The sequence below is a fragment of the Phocoena phocoena genome, chromosome X, assembly GCF_963924675.1.
Source record: "Phocoena phocoena chromosome X, mPhoPho1.1, whole genome shotgun sequence".
Lineage (NCBI taxonomy): Eukaryota > Metazoa > Chordata > Mammalia > Artiodactyla > Phocoenidae > Phocoena > Phocoena phocoena.
This window is the reverse complement of record NC_089240.1, coordinates 51,388,976-51,396,672: the sequence shown is the minus strand read 5'-3', so window position 1 is coordinate 51,396,672 and position 7,697 is coordinate 51,388,976. Positions and strand designations below refer to the sequence as shown.

Here is a 7,697-nt window from a genome sequence, read left to right as displayed (position 1 = left end):
GGGACTTTCTGTAAGAGGTACATTGTGCAAAATGGCAGCCCTTAGTCATATGTGACTATTTAATTTGATTAAAATTAAGTAAAACTGAAAATTCAGTCTCTCAGTCTCACTAGCGATATTTGAAGTGCTCAATGGCTGCTTGTAAACAGTGGCTACTGCACTGTGTGCAGCACAGATATGGAACATTTCTATCAGTGTAGAGGGTTCTGTTAGATAGTGTTGTTCTATAATCAGTTGCCCCACGTAAATTTTACATTTCTTTCTACTTCTGAATACATAGGTTGCCTGGATAACCTCGAAGTGAAAATTGGAAATTGCTTAGAGATTTTATATAAAGGAAGTGAAATTGTTGCATAAAAAATAAATAATAATTTTTGCCTTTCTACTGAATCAATGACTTACTCTTTCCCCCAGTTTACTTATTTAAAAAAATGTAATGAAGTTTATTGTTTGTAATTGGTTAGATATACAGAGTGTAAGGGAGCACTGGGAAGGGGGGCGGAATGAGAAATTAGGCACAAACATCAAAGGATGCAACAGCAGCTTCCTGATTGAACTATTTCATATAACTAAATGTTATGTAAGCATTACTCTAATACTAGGATGTGCGTTTGGGATAATGAAGCCTTTAAAACTTCTTTAAAGGGTAAAAATGAATAAATGAATGAATGAATGAAGAAAGAAAAAAAGGAAAGTCAAAAGGAATTTGTTCACTGGATGACAAAGGATAAAATCTCATTGGGGAGAGAAATATAAGCAAACCGTAAGGAAAATTTTGGTTTCAACTAAGTAAAACAATAAATCTTGTGATTCTTCTTATTAATGTATTTGTGCATCGTATATGAACATTTCACATTCTTTCCAAGCACGTATTTATTATTTGTATGGGTTCTTAAACAAAGCTTTCCATTCTTTGACCTTTAACCACAAAAATCACTCAGTGAAATACAAACAAGTACGGCATTTAAAATACAATGGGATGGGGCCAGTTTGCAAGTTAGCAGTAATCAGAAACCAACATATTCAAATTATGACTACTGTGTTTTCACCTTTTGTGTCAAAAATCACTTTTTACCTTATCCTTTTGATTACTGGTTTAGACTGCTTCTCTTTTGATCCTATTTCCAGATACCAAGTAATTCCCACTATAATTCAAAGGCATTCCGATCCAGAGGTTTCCAGTCCTGTTTTTAAGTGGGAAAGAGTCTTTCCTAATACAATTTGAACATCAAAGGTTTCTGAAGAGCAAAGGCCATCAACTTGCTTAAAGAGTACTTTCCTGGTGCATAAACAATTCATGCCTGTATGCCACAGAAAAACTATATTTAGTACAGGAATAATCTCACAGAATTAATCTGCTTCCTTCCACTCCACCCCCAATATAGGGTGTTATAAGATTTGAAGTGTGTCTCTGGGGTTAAAATGCTAGGGAAGTTTAAGTCTAACTAACATCAAGATATGATTAGGTTCATAAAAAAAATGAACTTGGGTTATTTGTAGTGAGGTGCATGGACCTAGAGTGTGTCATACAGAGTGAAGTAAGTCAGAAAGCAGAAAAAAAAAGCCATATGCTAACAAATATATATGGAATCTAAAGAAAAAAAAAGGTTCTGATGAAACTAAGGAAAGCACAGGAATAAAGAAGCTGTTGTAGAGAATGGACTTGAGGACACGGGGAAGGGGAAGAGTAAGCTGGGACGAAGTGAGAGAGTAGCATTGACATATATGCACTACCAAGTATAAAACAGATAGCTAGTGGGAAGCAACTGCATAGCACAGGGAGATCAGCTTGGTGATTTATGACCACCTAGAAGGGTGGGATAGGATGGTTGGGAGTGAGACACAAGAGGGAGGGTGTATGGGCATGTCTGTATAAATATAGCTGATTTACTTTGTTATACAGCAGAAACCAACACAGCATTGTAAAAAAATATACTCCGGTAAATATGTTTAAAAAATAGATATGCTTATGTTGAGGAGCAACGAATAAAAAGAAGATCATCAGTGTGGTCTGGGGGGTGTGCTCACATAGTGAGAGACCATGGAAACCAAGTAGCAGCTCTAAACACACCAACTGAAAGAGAAATGAAACTGTTATTTTAACATTCATTTAATCAAACTAAAGGAAACACATATTTTAAGAGAGTTTCACTAAGAGTAGTAGAGTAGGTAGGCTCACAGTTTCTATCTAAAGTCAATAGCTCTTTGTCTTCACAGAAATGATGGGCGAGGTGGGGGGGTGGTGTCGATGGATCCTAAACCAGGAGGACATATTGCCATATCAGCAGCCCAAATGTGTTCCAGATGTGCTTGAGGGGCTTCAAAATTTGTCCTCTTCATATGCTCAGGTAAACAATGTCAAGTATTATGAGCTACAGTTCAACAAAGCCTCTGACAGAGTTGGTTACCAGAGATGGGCAAGCCTGGTTGGTCCCACAGAAGGAGCTGGTATCTGGACCAAGCTGGTCGTCCGTGACCCCAGGAAAGAGCTGCTCAGTTCTTTGAGCCTTTTCGCAGGTTTCCTCTCTCTGGATAACACCTCTGTCGGTGGAGGTGCAGTAAGTTACAGGCCACATATATGGGGAAAACCACGTCTTGGTTTTCCAGGTTCAGTATGTCTATCACTTGACCCTTCCTCAGGGAAAGCATCAGGTATTTTGTGTCCTTCTTGAAAACGGCTGTCCCAGCCTTGTCCAAGGAGAACAGGCACAGGTGGAAGGCGATCTTTCTCTGCCAGAGTAAGCTGATCCCGAGGCTGCAGGACTTGTTCACTGTGCTGCACCAGAAAATGATGTGCTGGTTGACGTAGCACACTACCAGGTCCCAGCTGAAGTTGAAGCCTTCCCACCGCCAGCTGCACTGCTTGTCCCTGTGGAGCTGGCCCCTGCACCGCATGCTGTTCCCCTGGGGGTCGGACACGTAGATGTCCACGGGCCAGAGCTTTCTGGTCTGCTCAGCCCGGAGGGGGACAAGCCAATGCTCTTTGTACACTGGAGACAGCCAAGCGGCAGGGATCATCGCATCCTGGTGGATGACATGTGCTGACGTCAGGTCCCAGATTATGTAGGCAAGCCGCAGCTGCTGGAACACTAGCACAAAGGCCCTGCCCTGCTCGGTCCCCAGGAAAGTGGTGCACTCCGACTCCCTCCTGGACCTGGCAAACCATGAGTCGTTGTCAGGCAATAGGGCCCTGCGTGGGCCCCTCCATGTCGGCTGCAGCTGCAAGAACATCCACTTTTTCAGCATGGTGTACATGTCCATCTCCACCTCCATCATCAAGAGCTCTGAAGAGGCAATGACCTCTTTCATGAGATCCAGGGTGGCTTCTCGCAATAGCTCCTCACTACACTGGGTCGTCATATTGTCCAGCAGCCACTGAAGACACATGGTCCTGATGTTCTGGAGTCCGTAGCTTTCAGCAGAGTAGTAGTAGCTGCACACGGTCTGGGCACTGACAGTCTCCTTCATGACCTCCCCGCACTGCTGAATCAGCTCGTCCAGCTGTAGCGTGCTGGCTGTGGCCGGGATGGCGAAGACTTGACCGGGTGGTATGAGCATGGAGTCTCGGTACAGGGAACCTCAAGCCTCGTACAGTGCCTCACGATCAATATTCTCGTCAGGCATCTGCAACTCTATAGTATCCATGGTTATCTCCTGCCAAGCACCACTGAACTGCTAACAAAGTACCCTGACTGGCTCAAGTACACCCTATTCAAGTTCCACTCCTCCTGCAGTGCGTGGATCCGCACGTCACTCTCTTCTCCTCTCAGGAAGAGTGCCTCATAAACGGACCCTGAAAAATCTTTAGCATGTTTCCGGCGGGGCGCTTTTGTGAGCAGCCCCCATGGGCCTGTCTTCCGCTTGTGGCTCACCTGACTGGTGGTGGGCCTGGCCTCTTCGCTCTCCTTCCCTTCCTCTCTCTCTGCCACTACTGCCTCCTCAGCCTCCTCCTCCTCCCCAGTGGCACCTGGCTCCTCTGGGGCACGACACCCCCAGTGCCATGGTATCTGACTGCTTCGTGCTCCCATGGCCTATACCTCAGCGGTGCAGTGGACAAGCTTCCTCTCCAGGCGCCATTGCCACGGGCACTAGCTCATCCCAGAGTGCTGCTGGGTACAGATGACCTTTGCTCTAAGGTCCTCTGGGACGCATGCTAAGCCACACCCACTAGGCCCCACCCCGCCGGATAAGGGCATTCTGTACCAGGGATTCCACTCTGTTTATCTTTCCCTCCTGGGATGATTGCTCTCAGGCTCCCTTCTTAGGATGATGGTGGAACAGAGGCATTTGTGTGCAAATTTTCCCCATTAATTTCAAGAACACAATTCGCTCTTCCTCATCTAAAAGAGTTAGTGATCATTCCTTTATGGAGAATTACATCTTGGTCCCAGCTCTGTCCTCTAGGCACCTTAATTTCCAAAATTAACTTCTTAGGCTATCTCATCACTTGAGCTGTGAAACCATTTTTTTGTGATAAAAGTGGCAATTTTGCCCCAGTCTTTGCTTTGGTCTTTAACTTTTGTTTTAAAATAGCATTGCCAGTTATAGAATCATTTAGAACTCTGTGTCTGTGCATGCCCATGTGCACGTTCTTGCACATGTCCATCCAAATCAGCTTCTCAGAGCTCATGCCTCCATTTTCCATAGGCACACATACCTTTAATTTGGGGGAAGATCTTAAGTTCCCAAGATACTTTTAGCATTTTTTAATGTTTTTATTTTTGTTCCCTCTCTACCTGTTTGAACATCTTGAGCTCTCTGTTGGCACTTTCCTTGTTTCTTGCAAACAACTACTCATTCCTCGTGGTCTGAGATCTGGATCAAAGACCACCGTTTTTCACACCTCCAAGGCAGATATATATCTTTCTTCAACTGTACTCCCATCAGGCCTTGATCAAACATTTCTCCCCATATGGCTGCAGTTATTACATTGTATTATTTTTCTCTACTGGATTTTTGAATGTTTGAGGCAAGGACTTTGGATTACCAGCACCACACACAAGGCTTAGCAAGTAACAAACTTACAGTGAAAGAAAATGAGGAATGAATGGGATGGTTTTCCATTTTTGAGGAAATGAATAACATTAAATACTGCACTGACAAGTGTAATATGCTAAACAAATGATGTGTTGCAGAGAGAATCTGGATCTTTCAATGACAAGGAAAGTAAAATTTAAGGGAAACTACAAACAAACAAAAACCTCTTGAAAATGGCAAGCCTCTCAGATCATTTGACCCTGCCTAAGGAGAATATTTACATAATTTGAATAGTGCAGTATATCCATATGTTACATTTTAAATATTCTCTGTTATATAGATTTACGGAGGAGCTGATAAGAGGGTCTACATAAAGGCTGTATGTTCAGTGGTGCTTGGCAGGAGACAACCATGGATACTATAGAGCTGCAGATGCCTGACGAGAACGTTGATCGTGAGGCACTGCACGAGGCTTTAGGTTCCCTGTACCGAGACTCCATGCTCATCTCACCCGGACGAGTCTTCGCCATCCTGGCCATAGTCAGCATGCTGCAGCTGGACAAGCTGATTCAGCAATACGGGGAGGTCATGAAGGAGACTGTCAGTGCCCAGGCCATGTGCAGCTACTAGTACTCTGCTGAAAGCTACGGACTCCAGAACATCAGGACCATGTGTCTTCAGTGGCTGCTGGACAACATGATGACCCAGTGTAGTGAGGAGCTATTGTGAGAAGTCAGCCTGGATCTCATGAAAGAGGTCATTGCCTCTTCAGTGCTCTTGGTGATGGAGGTGGAGAGGCACGTGTACACCATGTTGAAAAATTGGATGTTCTTGCAGCCGCAGCCAACATGGAGGGGCCCGGGCAGAACCCTATTTACTAACACCGACTCATGCTTTGCCAGGTCCAGGAGGGAGTCGGAGGGCACCCCTTTCCTGAAGACCGAGCAGGGCAGAGCCTTCGTGCCGGTGTTCCAGCAGCTGCAGCTTGCCTTCATAATCTGGGACCTGACGTCAGCACATGTCGTCCACCAGGATGCGATGATTCCTGCCGCTTGGCTGTCTGCAGTGTACAAAGAACATTGGCTTGGCCCCCTCCGGCTGAGCAGACCAGAAAGCTCTGGCCCCTGGACATCTACGTGTCTGACCCTCAGGGGAACAGCATGCGGTCCGGGGGCCAGCTCCACAGGGACAAGCAGTGCAGCCGGCAGTGGGAAGGCTTCAACTTCAGCTGGGACCTGGTGGTGTGCTACATCAACCAGCACATCATTTTCTGGTGCAGGGCACTGAACAAGTCCTGCAGTCTCGGAATAAGCTTACTCTGGCAAGGAAATATCGCATTCCGCCTGAGCCTGTCCTCCTTGGGCAAGGCTTTGAGAGCCGTTTTCTGGAAGGACACAAAATACGAGATTCTTTCCCTGAGAGGCTCAGGATCTCGAGGTAGTGAACCTGGAAAACCACGATGTGGTTTTCCCCGTATATGTGGCCTGTAACTTCTTGTACCTCCACCAAGTGGGGCATTGCCCAGAGTGAGGACCCATGCAAAAAAGCTCAGAGCAGCTCTTTCCTGGGGTCAGGGACGACCAGCTTGGTCCAGATGCCAGCTCCTTCTGTGGGACCAACCAGGCTTACCCATCACTGGTAACCAACTCTGTCAGAGGCTTTGTTGAACTGTAGCTCATAATACTTGACATTGTTTACCTGAGCATATGAAGAGGACAAATTTTGAAGCCCCTCAAGCACATCTGGAACACATTTGGGCTGCTAATATGGCAATATGTCCTCCTGGTTTAGGATCCATCGACACCACCACCCCCCGATCCGCCCATCATTTCTGTGAAGACAAAGAGCTATTGACTTAAATAATTCAGTATAACCATATGTTAGACTGCCTTATGTGACCTACCTATATGTGAGCCTACCTACTCTACTACTCTTAGTGAAACTCTCTTAAAATATATTTCCTTTAGTTTGATTAAATGAATGTTAAAGTAACTGTTTCATTTCTCTTTCAGTTGGTGTGTTTAGAGCTGCTACTTGGTTTCCATGGTCTCTCACTATGTGAGCACATCCCGCAGACCACACTGATAATCTTCTTTTTATTGGTTGCTCTTCAACATAAGCATATCTTTTTTTTTGAACATATTTACCGGAGCATAATTTCTTTACAGTGTTGTGATGGATTGTGCTGTATAACAAAGTGAATCAGCTATATGTATACATATATTCCCATATACCCTCCCTCTTGTGTCTCCCTCCCACCCTCCTTATCCCACTCCTCTAGGAGGTCATAAAGCACCAAGATGATCTCCCTGTGCTATGCAGCTGCTTCCCTCTAGCTATCTGTTTTATATTTGGTAGTGTATGTATGTCAATGTTACTCTCTCACTTCCTCCCAGCTTACTCTTCCCCTTCCCCGTGTCCTCAAGTCCATTCTCAACATCAGCATCTTTATTCTTCTGCTGCCCCTAGGTTCATCAGAACCGTTTTTTTTTTTTTTTTAGACTCCATATGTATGTGTTAGCATATGGCAATTTTTTTTCTTTTTCTGACTTACTTCACTCTGTATGACATACTCTAAGTCCATCCACCTCAGTAGAAATAACCCAATTTCATTTCTTTTTATAAACCTAAGCATATCTTGATGTTAGTTAGACTTAAAATTCCCTAGCATTTTAATCCCATTGAAAAATTTCAAATCTTATAACACCCTATATTGGGGG

The 7,697-nt window shown here is 44.6% G+C and overlaps 1 pseudogene; it reads right to left on the bottom strand.

Moving 5' to 3' along the window:
• Positions 1-2,493: 2,493 nt before the first annotated feature.
• LOC136142116 (germ cell-less protein-like 1 pseudogene) lies at positions 2,494-3,558 on the bottom strand (annotated as a pseudogene).
• Positions 3,559-7,697: the final 4,139 nt, after the last annotated feature.